The 13626-nt window shown below is 36.9% G+C and overlaps 1 long non-coding RNA gene across 1 annotated transcript in view; it reads left to right on the forward strand.

Moving 5' to 3' along the window:
• Positions 1-12612, forward strand: part of LOC150107970 (uncharacterized) — a 50010-nt gene extending 37398 nt beyond the window's left edge. The window contains exon 3 of the long non-coding RNA XR_016550637.1: positions 12517-12612. This is a non-coding gene — a long non-coding RNA (uncharacterized LOC150107970). The remainder of the gene's footprint in view (positions 1-12516) is intronic.
• The last annotated feature ends 1014 nt before the right edge of the window (positions 12613-13626 follow it).

The raw sequence follows: 13626 nt of genomic DNA on the forward strand, positions 1-13626 counted from the left end.
CTTTGAATATGCTGTTTTGAGAGATGTAAATCAATGTCAATCACCATGTGTATGTATATATATACACGCACAGTCTTGCTATACTGTTACAACTTCTGCACACCACCACGCTGCCCACAGAATTGCACGCGCCCGGTTCCGTTAGTGGCGCTGTGTTTATTAGTAGAGAGTTGCCTAGCTGTACCCGTTAACATGGAGTGGGCATATTATGAGAACATGCAGCTGTAATAGCACTTCACAAGGTTGGAATGCAGCCATCTGTTATTTTCAACACACTAAACCCCCCCCCCCTCATCATTAGGATATTTGTATATATCGGCCAAAATAACAGGTCAACCACGCTGCAACAACTTGTGAAGGAACGCCTCACAAGTTGAGAACCCAGAAAGTGATATCGCGAGAGATGAACGTTTCGCAGGGAACAATGTCACATATACTGATGAGGACCTGTGGTGAGAGCCTATCGTTGTCCCTGGTACTTTCCCAACATCACAACTTATGCAGCAGACGATGAGAAAATCAAAAGGGACTTGGCATGCAAACAACAGATAGTTTTCGCGTTAAAAAACTCTTTAAGGGTGAAGAGGTGTTTAACGCCAAAACGATCAGATATATGCTCCGGATGGTCGCACCGCATGTGCCATAGCACCCAGGATTCAGAGGTCATCATATTCGTTGGACTTCAAATTGTGGACCGAGCTTAAGAGAATAACCTGCAAGAGACGACACCCCAGCCTGAAGGCGGATTTGGAGCGAGCAGTGGCAGCGTTTCCGTTGGATGTTGTGCGTGCCGCCATCAATGTGGCCTCAGACTTCAGAGCATACATAAAGGCAAAAGGGAGCCATTTCGAATATCGAGTGCAGTTATATGCACGTCATACATGTGGTTTGTATGCGCTGAAAAGAAATGCTTTATTGCATGTTTCTCAACCTTCTTTCACGTGTTCCTCATTTATTAGTTTTTTTTTTATTTTAGGCTTTTTTTTTGTAAAAAACTAAGAGTTATGGAACAAAAAGATTAAGTAACAAAAATTAGAAATATTTGCAAATGTGGATGAATTTATCAAAACCTACAAGGCAGAAAAGCAATACAAAGTTTTATTTGCAACTGCAGCAGTAACGGGAAATTTTATGGTATTTTCTTGTGCTTTAACGCAAACTTGTAAAGAATATTCTAATTCCTTGACTAAGTTATCTGTAATGATAACCAGAGTCAAGAACTCCTAGAGGGAGACCATACATATTCCACACTCGCCATCGTACCTTCTCTTAATTCATTAACATTAGATACACTCGGCACTTGTGTGCCGAGTGTATCTAATGTTAATGAATAATAAAAAAAGACAAACTGTTTCACTCGCTGCTCTGTGAAAGAAAAATCTTGCTTTCTTTCTTAATCGCACACAAACTTAACCTCAATGAATGCTCTTTGTGTTTCTTTCCTGCCTTCCATATAGTGAAAAATATCAATTGATATAACACTCCTTCCGAAGTTTATAGACTTTCACATCAACCCCTTTCTCCTGCCTGTAGTCCGCATATTTTAAATTTCGTAATCTACATTCTCTTATCTTTTAACTTTTCCACAACTTCGTCCCATCGGAACCCCCAGGCGACCAAATCCGCAGTAGTCCGGGTAGTATGGACGTATTATGAAGGCTTTCCAGAGACAGAATGACAATCCTATCCTAAGTTTTATTTGCAATTTTTGCTAATGGTCTTAGAACTTCATACTTCCTAACATAATTACGAAATCCCTAGCCTCATCAGTTTCTCCATTCATAATCCCAATATATAATGGGTCTTATCACGTCAAACTTCCACTGAATTGATAACCAGTCATTTTCCCACAGTCTATTCATTTTAAGTTCTGTACATCGCCCAAAACAACTAAACATGCCAGGTCCTCCAGCATCAATGACGTAGATTGAAGTGGCCAAGAATTGATCCTTAGAATACATACACCATTAATCACCTTAAATCCAGCAATATCGCCCCCCCACACACTTACTGATACCTGTCCATCATCCACCAACGGTTTATTTCCCTCCTACATTTCCAAATTAACACGTCTTTCACATGATATCCTTTAATATCATATATCATAGCAAATTCCAAAGTATCACAGCGTATCCATTATTTTTATACAACTCAGCCGTAACGTTACATAACATAATATGAACAAATTACTCAGGCATGGCTTCCTAGTGTCTGTCAACTCTTTTCTGCATTTTTCTTTTTAAAAATTATCTTACACAAGGGGTAACATGTGCCTATAGAACATTAGTGAAGTGTGTGGAGGAAAGTAAGGTTACAAGTACTGCGTATGCTTAATAAGATATGTATGCAACTTTTAACGAACTTCTAAAATTTTCATCACCGCTTCAAAAATTCTAATAGGTCGGTAGTTAGTTTTTTCTCCTCCCCTCAACCTTTGTACAATGGGATTCATGTCTTTCCCTTCCTATGGGAGATCTGAGCCGAGACTCAAATTACACAAAATGTCAAGGGTCTAACCAGTTTAACTGAAGATATGCTACGGACATTTTACGTGCTGATATCCCACCTGCTCGCATGTTGAATTCTTACGAAGGTTATGCAAGAGCAGCTTTGGAACCTCCTCCTCATGCACCTCTATCCCCTCATCCAATATAGTGGAAGCATCTCTGTCACATTGCACATAATACATACATGGTTAACAGTTCGTAGCAATGTACACCAATGCTTCTGACAAGCACATTCACTGAAGTTGTGTACATTTTTACTTGCACCATAACGTTAAAATTTTTTTGGGTTGCTTTTGGCCTGCACTGTCAGTTTCTGTACAATACTTACATATTTCGTGGCCTGAACTTCAGTTTCGTAGCTCCTATCATCGTTATTCCACCATATTTCTTTCATATCATTTTATGGATTTCTTGCTTAATAAAGTTACCCTATCCACTTCACCCCCCCCCCCTCTAGGGCAGTGCATCATTTAAACAATTTTTCGAAGCTTCCCATTTAGTAACGATATCAATCTCATCGGACATATTTACTTGTTGGTCATGATTTGTGGCTTTGCAGTTCAGTGTGTAAGCTTCGCTAAAACATCCATATACTTAGCTACTTCCATCTTCAGATGTTACCATAAAAGCTAGCACTCTGTGTTGTCCTGAAGTTCCTTCTTTGAGAGAATTCTCAAAACAGTTTAAAATATTCTTATTTTTTCTGCTAACCAATCAATGTCACCCATAATGACTACTCATTTAGTTCCCATATTAACTGGAATTGTCCACCTAGTAACTGAACCATCAGGTCTGTTACTAGAATAATTTTCATCCTGCTAGCCCTCACCTCATGCGAAATTGCCTCAAACTCGGGACATTATTATTACTGTTTCCACGAGTACACCCCCCCCCCCCCGCTTCTCTCTCAGACACATCTAATGTCCTTTTGAAAAATTTCGCAGAACGCAACTCAAGTCAGGGATTGGTTGCCTACACGCTAGTCTAAGTCTTTTCTGCACCACCAGATGAATCACTTTTTCGTTTTACGGCCACTTTCACAAAGAAATAACCACTAAACCGCAAATGAAAAGATGTTATCATACAACAGATGGAACAGTCGTCATTATGCTATGACATGACAAATCATCTGCAGTTTAAAATAATATAAGATTAGCACGTTAACCACAAGCAAAGGCAAATTACCTTGTGCTGTACTTGACTTTTGGCTGGACATGTCACAAATTTCAGCATGTGATTCCATTGAAACTAAAGTATGCTTGGTGGGGTATGTTTCAGAAACCAATTCACTATATTGAAACTAACTAATAATATCCCCCCAACAAATATATTGCACTAGCTGAAGTGATGTTTTTGACCCACAGACACACTACACAGCTACAAGCAGTTCTTTTGTAGTACTAAATACAGCATGAACATAGATTGAAAGCCAAACGGCTATTTTTCTGGCAACCTTAATAATAATGGAGATATAAATCTCCATTATCTACATCAAAAGATTTATATCTCCTTCATTACAACATGAACATGTTTGATAGGAAGAATGCTGAGAATGTGTATAAATTCAGCTACGGCATGCAGAGATGATAATGATACAAATGTCAATCAGCATGGTTATAAATCTGAAGGGTTGCAGTTCAAGAACTAATTGTACTTACCACTTCAGTCTGCTCGACCCAGTTAGACAACTTTCCCATCTCTCTCTTTCTCAAACACAAAGTGTATACATACAGGTTCCATTCCTTCAGATCCATAACAATGCTGATTGACATTTGTATCATATGTTTGCATACCTTAGCTGAACTTATACACAAATTCTCAACATTAATCACAAGATCATCTAATTTCCCTGACTCATTGCATTAGGCCTCACTCAAATAATTTTCCAGGCCCCTGTTGCTAAATATTCAAGTGTAGGCTCAAAAACGCATGGAATCATTTGCTCTCACAGCCCATCTTCTTACTCATACTCAGTAATATAAACTAACAATTTTTTCTCTTTCACTTCTTTCAGCAATCACTCATATCTTTTATCATACTGTATTTATCACTGCTTAAGTCATTTTCCTATAAGCATTGCCACTTCACTTGTTTCTCAATTGTGTGTATTTTGTCAAGCCCTTAATCATCACTCTCAAAATCCTTGAAGTAGTGACTGTCAACATTTTTATCGAGAAAATCCCCATATTACCCCAACCCCTCTTTCATTAACATTTTGACTCAGTGCCATGTTTTTTTTTTTTTTTTTTTTAAATCCTGTTTGAATATCAACCTTTTCCAACTCCTGGGTTGATTCACATCAATTTTTCTATAATCTTCATTCATATCAATGTTGTTGTCTTGTCCTTTTAAGTCCTAGATGTTTCCGTGTGCTCCTTGTACTGCTTTGGCTATGTCGATGATTTTGTTTGTATAGAGCTGTTGTTCAGGATTAGGATCTATTTCTTGCAAGGCTGCTGTTATTGCTGGACAGGTAAAGATGTGAAGGTGTCAGTTCAGTATTGGGGCAGGTGTTGCAGTTTCTATATGTTCTCGTATCATCTGTATTGATCTTCATTCCTCTATATGTCCTGTTCGTAGTCTTGGTATCGTGGTGGTCCTTCTGTCAGCACTGATTTCGGGAATTTGATGTTGTATCACTGATTTCAGTAGAATTAGTTTACCTTTTGCATCAGCAAGAGTTATCATATGAGTTTCTTGGTTGAGTTCTCTGGCCTCTTTTGCTAATTTATCAGCTGCTCCATTGTGATCAATGCCTACATGATTTAAGAGTTTATGGATATCTTGTGTGAGCTTGGTATTGCCATCTTTGATTGCTGATCTTGAGTCACTGTAAATTATAATTCCTTCAGATTGTTGAGTTTTAAGTAGGCTTCTAGTGCTTTATTTATTGCGTAGAGTAACTTTTATTGAAAGTTTTTCACCTTTCGGGAGTAGAAGGAGAACACCAGTGCCTACATTAATCATATTGGCATCTGATGATCCATCGGTATAACAAATAACCTGTTTGGAGGTTGAAAGGTTGATAGTATTTATTTAGGACTTTTTCTTTGAGCATTTCTTTTTTTGTACAGAGTTTGGTAAGGTTTAGATTTATGGAGGTATTTGATGGTAAAGGACCGAAAATAGAGGTTCTTTGTTTATGTGGGCATTTAGCTGATCAAGACCTATTTCTTTCCTGATAGTGTCATCATATTGTAAAGTTGATGATCTGTGAAGTCTGCATTTTTGGTTCCAATGTTCATAAGTTTTTAGGGAGATGTGATCACGTTGATAGCTTCCGATATTATTTATGAATTTTATGGTGGCAAATTTTCGTCTGTCCTCCAGCAGGTCAAGCCCACATTCCCGTTGGGCTCTGATGTTGTTAGTGGATGAGACTGCAACAATGATAATCTTGGATGCTTTTGCTTGTATTTTGTCTAATTTTTTCTTTACCGATGAGGCAGAAGGTGACCAGATAGGTGCTGCATTTTCCATTATTGGCCTTATTAGTGTAGTGTAGAAATTTTGAGGATTTTTGGCTTTGCGGCCCAATTTGTTCCACAAAGTCTTTTCAGTATATTTAATGTTTTTAGAGCTCTGTTGGAAGTGTTAGAAATGTGTTGCGCAAAACGTAATTCCTGATCAAGCGTAATACCAAGGTATTTTGGATTTGCGACTTTTTCAATTAGCTTGTTGTTGATCATGACTTTGGGATTGTAGGAATGTCTGTTTTCTTGTCTGTACTAAAGGTGCTTAGTTTTGTTTTGTCTGGGTTGATTTTGAGTTTAAGTTCATCTGACTATTTTTCTAATCCTCTCATGGATTTGTTTAGAATTTCCTGATTCTTTGATTTTACCACTAGTGTGCCAGATGGCTATATCATCTGCATAGCAAGTTACTTTTGTACCTTCTATAAGGTAGGGATGAATGTTATTGACATATAGAAGGAATAGTAAGGGACTGAGTACTGAGCCCTGGGGAACACCAGCAAGAGTTCTCCACTCTTTTGATATTGCTCCATTGATTCATGGGGTGCTAAAGGGTCAAAGCTGTATACCTGAGAGGAGACCTCCACATAGCCTTTAAAAGAATGCGGAAAAACGACCAGGGCTTCTGCCCTAATGTCCAATCCTCACCTTCTCGTGGTGCACCCTGTTGGGTACTTGGATACTGAACGAACGAGGATGGGCTGGCAATTTGGGATTTAGCCAACCAAATTGTATTCTTATTGGTTAAACCAAAATAAAAAATGGTACAACATGACAAAATTTAATGCCGGCTGGGGTGTCGCCCGGTTAAACAAGGTCCCCGTTGTTTTCGCCAGGGAAGCAGGGCAACCAGTGAAAAGTCAGCTACTGGAACAAATCTGAAAACAAACCCCAACTCAACATCACCAGAGTTAAAGATTGGTACTATCAACATAAGAAGCCTGAATGGCAAAGAAATGGAGCTAGTTGAATTAGATAAGTACCAGATCGACATAACATGGGTGACTAACAAAAAAAGACAAAAACTGGTGAGATCTTCCTGAGCAATAAATACAAAATGTTATATTCAGGCAATGCCAATCAAGGAGTAGCCATAGTATTCAACACAAAATACGAGGCTAATCTTCTTGAACGGCAGCCAGTCTCAAGTAGAGTAATGTGGGCAAACACGAGAATGGGGAACTGGACAATGAGACTTATTTGTGCCTATGATCCTACAGAAGGTTCTACTAAGGTAGAAGTGGAGGAATTTTTTGAGGCTTTAGAAAAAGCAACTGACACAACGAAAAAGGAAAGGTCGGTCCTTGTTGGGATCTAAATAGCAGAGTAGGAAATGATTGTGAGACACAAAAATATTTTGGAAAAATTTGGAGAAAAGAGCAAAGCTAATAATAATGGCACATATCTGTTGGATTTCTGCTCAGGACATGGACTGGTTATTACTAACACCATGTTCCAACATAAAAATGTGCACAAATTCACATGGAGAGAAGAGGCAAGGAATAAGAAAAGTCTCATTGACTATGTTATTGTTGATAGTGATGTTTTCTCCCTGGTGCAGGACACCAGAGTGTACAGAGGATTTGAAATTGGAAGTGATCACTATTTAGTCGTGAGCAGGATAAAATTGAATTTCATATTGAAAAGAATAACATATAAGAAAGTTTTAAAGCAAATAAAAGTTGAGCAACTCTTAGATATGAACTGTAGACTAAAATACACAAAGATTATTGAAGAAAAAATGAAAGAGTTTGAGAACAGGAATCAAACCTTGGAGATTCAGTGGCAAACTCTGAAGAAAACATTGATTCTGCCAGAGATGCATATGGTGAGGTTGTCTGCAAGGATAAAAAAAAAAAAAAATCAGAACTCCCTGGTGGACACAGTAAGTTAAAGAGGCAGTGAAGGAAAAGAAGAAAGCATATCAGAAGTTCCTGTCAAATAAGTCAGCTTGTGCTCTTAGAGAATACAGAGACAAATGCAAGAATGCTAAACACTGTGTAAAACTAGCTAAACAAAAGTCATGGGAAGACTTTGGCAAGAATATAGAAAATAAATATCAAGAAGGTGGCAAAATATTCTGGAGGTTGTTGAAGCAGCTTAGGAATGGAGGAAAGAGTCCTGTAAAAGGAGTTAGAGATGATAAAGGTGAAATGAAAACAGGAGAAAAAGATATCCTTGAAGTATGGAGTAATTACTTTGAAAAACTGCTAAATGAAACAAGCAGTGATGACAGCACAGTATTGCGTCAGGAATACATATCCATACTTGAAGTAGAAAAAGCCATCAAAGGCTTGAAATGTGGAAAGGCAGCAGGAGTAGATGATATTCGACCAGAAATGCTGAAGTATGGTGGTATAAGAGTCTTACAGTGGCTGCATTGCATAGTTCAGAAAGCCTGGACAGAGGGACAAATTCCCGATGATTGGAGTAGAGCTCTCATAGTACCCATATATAAAAAGGGAAATAAAACTGCATGTGAGAATTACAGAGATATTTCCCTACTGAGTGTTCCTGGCAAGATCTATGCCAGTATACTCGAGAAACGGTTGAGAAAAAAAGCTTGGTGAAGAACAAGCTGGATTCAGGCCAAATAGAGGCTGTCAGGATCAGATATTCACTTTGTGACAAATAGTCGAGAAAGCATTGGAATATAACAAAGATCTGTATTTAAGTTTTGTCGATTTGGAAAAGACATATGACAAGGTGCCAAGAGAGAAGCTATTCGATACACTACAGTTTTATGGTGTCAATGGGGCATTATATCAAGCAATACTTAGTCTTTGAGTTGTAAGTCAGCAGTTAGAACTGAAGGAAGTACAGGAAGATGGTTTAATGGTAAATCTGGTGTGAGACAAGGGTGCACATTATCCCCTCTTTTATTCATTATCTATATGGATCACATTATGAAGGAAAGTGGCATTAAACGATATCAAAATTGGAGATGTTAATGTCAGCTCTTTGCTTTATGCGGATGATGTTATACTTCTATATATATCCGCTACAAATCTGCAAGATTCTCTGACTAAATTGAATAACTGTTGTAATAGATATGGTATGAAGGCCAGCAATAAAAAGACAAAGAGAATGAAAATAGGCAGAATCATTGAAAATGTCAACTGTGTTGTGAATGGAGAATCTGTGGAACAAGTAAAACATCTCAGCTACTTAGGCATGATTTTTACTGAAGATGGTAAATTAAATATAGAAATAGACAACAGAATCAGCAAAGCTGGTATGGTGGGAAGTCAATTGAATAAATTCATACGGAATAAGAGAGAAACATTTCATACGGAAACATACGGAATAAGAGAGAACAAGTAAAACATTTCAGCTACTTAGGCATGATTTTTACTGAATATGGTAAATTAAATATAGAAATAGACAACAGAATCAGCAAAGCTGGTATGGTGGGAAGTCAACTGAATAAATTCATACGGAATAAGAGAGAAATTATTAGTCGGAACACTAAATTAGCTGTATACAAGACAGTGTTCAAACCAGTTTTAATTTATTGATCTGAGAGCTGGGTCAGAAGTAAAACACTTGACCAAAGACTAGAGACCGCAGATATGAGAGTCCTGAGAAAGATTATAGGCATGAACAGATGGCATCAATGGCAATATCATATTAAAAACGAGGATATTAGGAAAGAACTTGACATTGTCAGCATCCAGGAATGCGTTAGCAGAGCTAATCTCAGGTGGTATGGTCACTTAAACAGAACGGGCGAAGAAAGATTAGCAAAACAAGTGTTCTCTGCCAGGTTGGCAGCAAAACGACCCAGAGGAAGACCAAGATATAGGTGGATTGATATGGTACAAAGTGCCTTAGACGATAGAAATATTAGACCTGATAATGTTGAAGTCTTGACAAGTAACAGACTGATTTGGAGAAAAATTGTAAATGATGTAATTTTTTTCATGTAGTACTGTCATATCCTGTACACCCCTTAAGGGTACATGGCAGGAATTTGATGATGATTCTGACTTTGATCTTTCTTCCTCTAATCAGCAATCCAGATTAAAGCATTTCCTCTAATTCCAATATCATGTACTGTTTGTATTAATTTTTTGATCCAAGCACGATCGAAAGCAGCAGCCATATCAAGGAATATGGCAGTTGTCTTTTTTTGTTGGTTTTTCCTGAAATGAATATTATTGTTTGGCAGAAGTGGAATAATTGATCTGTTGTCGAATGATGAGTTCTGTAGGCAGTTTGGTAGTAGTTGATTTTCTTATTTTTTTTGTCAGCCAGTGCATAAGCCTGGAGTGCATGATTCTTTCAGTAATTTTACAAAGTATGCTAGTTAATGCGATAGGTCTATAACTTTGACATTCTGCAACATTTTTGTCAGGTTTCAGGATGGGTACAATAACTGATTTTTTGCATTCTTTTGGAAGTTTGGCAAGAGGTATAGAGAATGTCCAGAAGTTGTTCTTTGGCAATTTTGCCAAGGTGTTTGTCCATATGACCAAAGATAAGATCATTACCAGGAGATTTATTAGTTGCAGTTTTCTCGATTGATGAATTTAGTTCACTTAGTGTAAATTCTTTGGAGAAGATGTCATTATATTGGTATGTTCTTGCTTGTTTTAGTTTTTTACTCGAGTTTATTGAAGGTCTTGTCCTCTCTGTTATACTGAAGTTTGGATTGTTTGAACTAGGTTTTTGCCAGTGTGTTTGCAATTTCTTGATCTGTAATAGCTTGTTTCCCAGCATTTATGATGAAGTTTGTTTTCTATTGGTTCTCTTTTTTGATATTGTTGTCTAGGTTTCTAATAATGTTCCAGTGTTGGCCGTCTTTTCTTGGATCCAGGTTACTGAAAAACTCTGCCCATTTCTCTTGTTTGCACTTCCAAATTTCCTGCTCTATTTTGTGTGTTATGTCCATTAATTTCTTTCTGTATTCATCAGTTTTATTAATTCTGAATTGTTCATTGATATTGTCTCTTTCTGTAATCATTGAATCAATATTGTGATTCTTTCTAGTATGGTATCCAGGTATTTTTCTGCTTGCCTCTTGGTATTGTTGCTTTGGCAGCTTTACTGATGTGTGAAGTAAGGATTTGTAATTTTCTGTCGATGTTTCCAGAGACAGGATCATCTTGACAGAGGCTCTCCAAGGTTTGAGTAAACCTTGTCCAGTCGGCTTTTCTGAAGTTCCATGTCCTTTTGATTTGCTGTTCTTGATCAACGCTGAAGTTTAGTGTTGTTATTATGGGTCTGTGGTCACTGATGGCATTTCCCAAAATTTTCCATTGTGCACTTGATGCAATACTATAATTAATAACTGTGATGTCAATAGCAGATTCAGTTCCCGTAGTTTTAGAGAGATAGGTGCTCTGTCCATTGTTAATTGTTGCGAGTTCCAAATCTGTAAAGAGGTCTTCCAATTGTTGACCTTTATGGTCTAAATAACACTGATATTTTCAATATCGGTGTTATAATGCTTTTGTTCAATGTGACAAATGTATCTATGTACATTAGCCTTTACTAATGTAGATGCCATTTTTAACAATATTTTAAACTAAGAATATCTACAAATATATTAGTAAATATTCCAAATACAATAAATACCAAATGCACACTAAAATATACTAATCAAACTATATTAAAAAAAAACTCATCTTATAGGAGCTTGAAATAAACCTTTCTCAGTCAAAATAACCTCAAATTCCAGATTTCACCTATCTAGCAGTCTGCTAAGAAAGGCTAGAAGTAAACATTAATTACCGGGTAGTAGTGGAGGTAGGGAATTCTTTCTAGTGACCTGAGTATTTTTGAAGGTAACTGAAATGCTACTTTGCAAGAAAGAAGGCAGAATTTCATTTTAGTAGCTAAAAGGTGACTAAATTATCTTCTTCCCTTTGAATAATAGTATGGAGATTAGTGTTTTAGGCACTGGTTATAAAAGATCCTTCCACCTGGAAAAAGTTGGGTTCAAATCCATCCACAATGTGAAGCATCTTTACAAGGTTATTGATTTTAAAGTGGTGGAATTTAAACTGTTCTTTTTCTGAACTGTCAAACTTTTTTATTTTGAAAGCCAAAGTTTTTCATTTCAATACAAAACTCAATGCTTCATTACTTTTTCACCCTGCAGCTGGGAACAAAATTTGGTCTATCTCTAAACTAAGTAGCACTCACTACATTATGATTCTGATTGGATGAAATTATGTTGACTGATGGCAATGTATTTTGTAAATTTTGTGTTCTTTGGCCAGTCTGTTCTGCTAGAGAAAAGCAATTTCCATGAAGGGGGGGGGGGGGGGAAGCACCTCCATGTCAAAAGTGTTCCCCATAAACTTAAGTAACAAGATCCAAATTAGTACCTCAGATCAGTTATATATTCACCATAAGGCTCAACCAATCCATTAAAAGAACTAAATTCCCTAACCTTAAAAAAAAAAAAAAAAATCACGATAAAACAATGTAAGTATCAGCATTCTTTCATAAACAATTTTCCCTGCTCATATGCAATGAAAAAATAAAACTATACAACACAACAGTAACCGAATTCTTAACATTTCTAGATCCTGCTGTGGACATGGATGTTCGTGACTGTTTTTAGGTGGGAGATGAACTTTATTGCCTGGTATGAGACCATCACCCTGCTTACTGGATCCTAAGGTGGTTTGAAAAAGTTCCATATTTGGTCTCTAGAGCATGATTTCCAGAGCCTATGTAAATAATAAATTAAAAAAATAAAAATAGAATAAAAAATCTTTACTTCATCCATGATTTTTTTCACTTGGTTAGACTATAAATTATATATATAGTTTAATCCTTTTTCCAAGTGCACCATTCAGGTGCACTTGGATATTTGTTTGCACCTGAAGTATCTTCAAGAGTGGGGCAACTCATGGAAAAGGTGGACTGAGTTCACAAATGAAGTGAACTCACTTCACCTTTGTCATGAGTTGCCCACTACTGAAGATACTTCAGACACAAACTTTGTTTGCTTGCAGGTATGTTGTTTTTGAAGAATAGAAAAATCCAAACTTCACAAAAATCAAGACTCAACTTTAAAAAGTCAGTCCTATACATGTCCTGAAAGAATACATAGAAAAATGTAAGAAAGCCAAGTTGGGCAAAAGTAGCTAAACTGAAGTCATAAGAAGACTGATAAAGAATATAGATAGGTGCAAAATGTTCTAGAGGCTACTGAAAAAAAAAAAGCTATGATATGCAGAAAGACTCTCCATTGAAATAACTAAATTAATTCCTTGATCTTAAAAGGAGGCAACATCAAAATACAATTTAAAAGACAACTGGTTTATTTGGATTTATTGCTGAAGCAACTCAGGCTATGACATCAGTATATTATGCCTGTTAAATTGCATGCACTCTAATGTCTGGTTTGCCTGCTGTAAGGGAAGAAAACCCTGCCACCTCCATATGAGATCAGCTAATTCACCTTCAGTTGAAAAGCATTCCAAGGTTTTGTTGAAAGTTTTCACTTGGTTATACTATAAATTAAAGATGCAAAGAAATTATACTCTTGGTTTAATCCTTTATTCAAGTGTAAGCAAAGTCTGTGCATCAAGTATTTTCAAGGCAAGCTACTTGCATATAGAGGCTCATGACTTAACATCAATTGCTTTTGTATTCCATAATGCAAAGTACATATCCTTTCGGGTATA

This window comes from Typopeltis vanoorti, chromosome 3 (genome assembly GCF_054136105.1).
Source record: "Typopeltis vanoorti isolate ZY-2024b chromosome 3, IOZ_Tvanoo_1.0, whole genome shotgun sequence".
Taxonomy (NCBI): domain Eukaryota; kingdom Metazoa; phylum Arthropoda; class Arachnida; order Uropygi; family Thelyphonidae; genus Typopeltis; species Typopeltis vanoorti.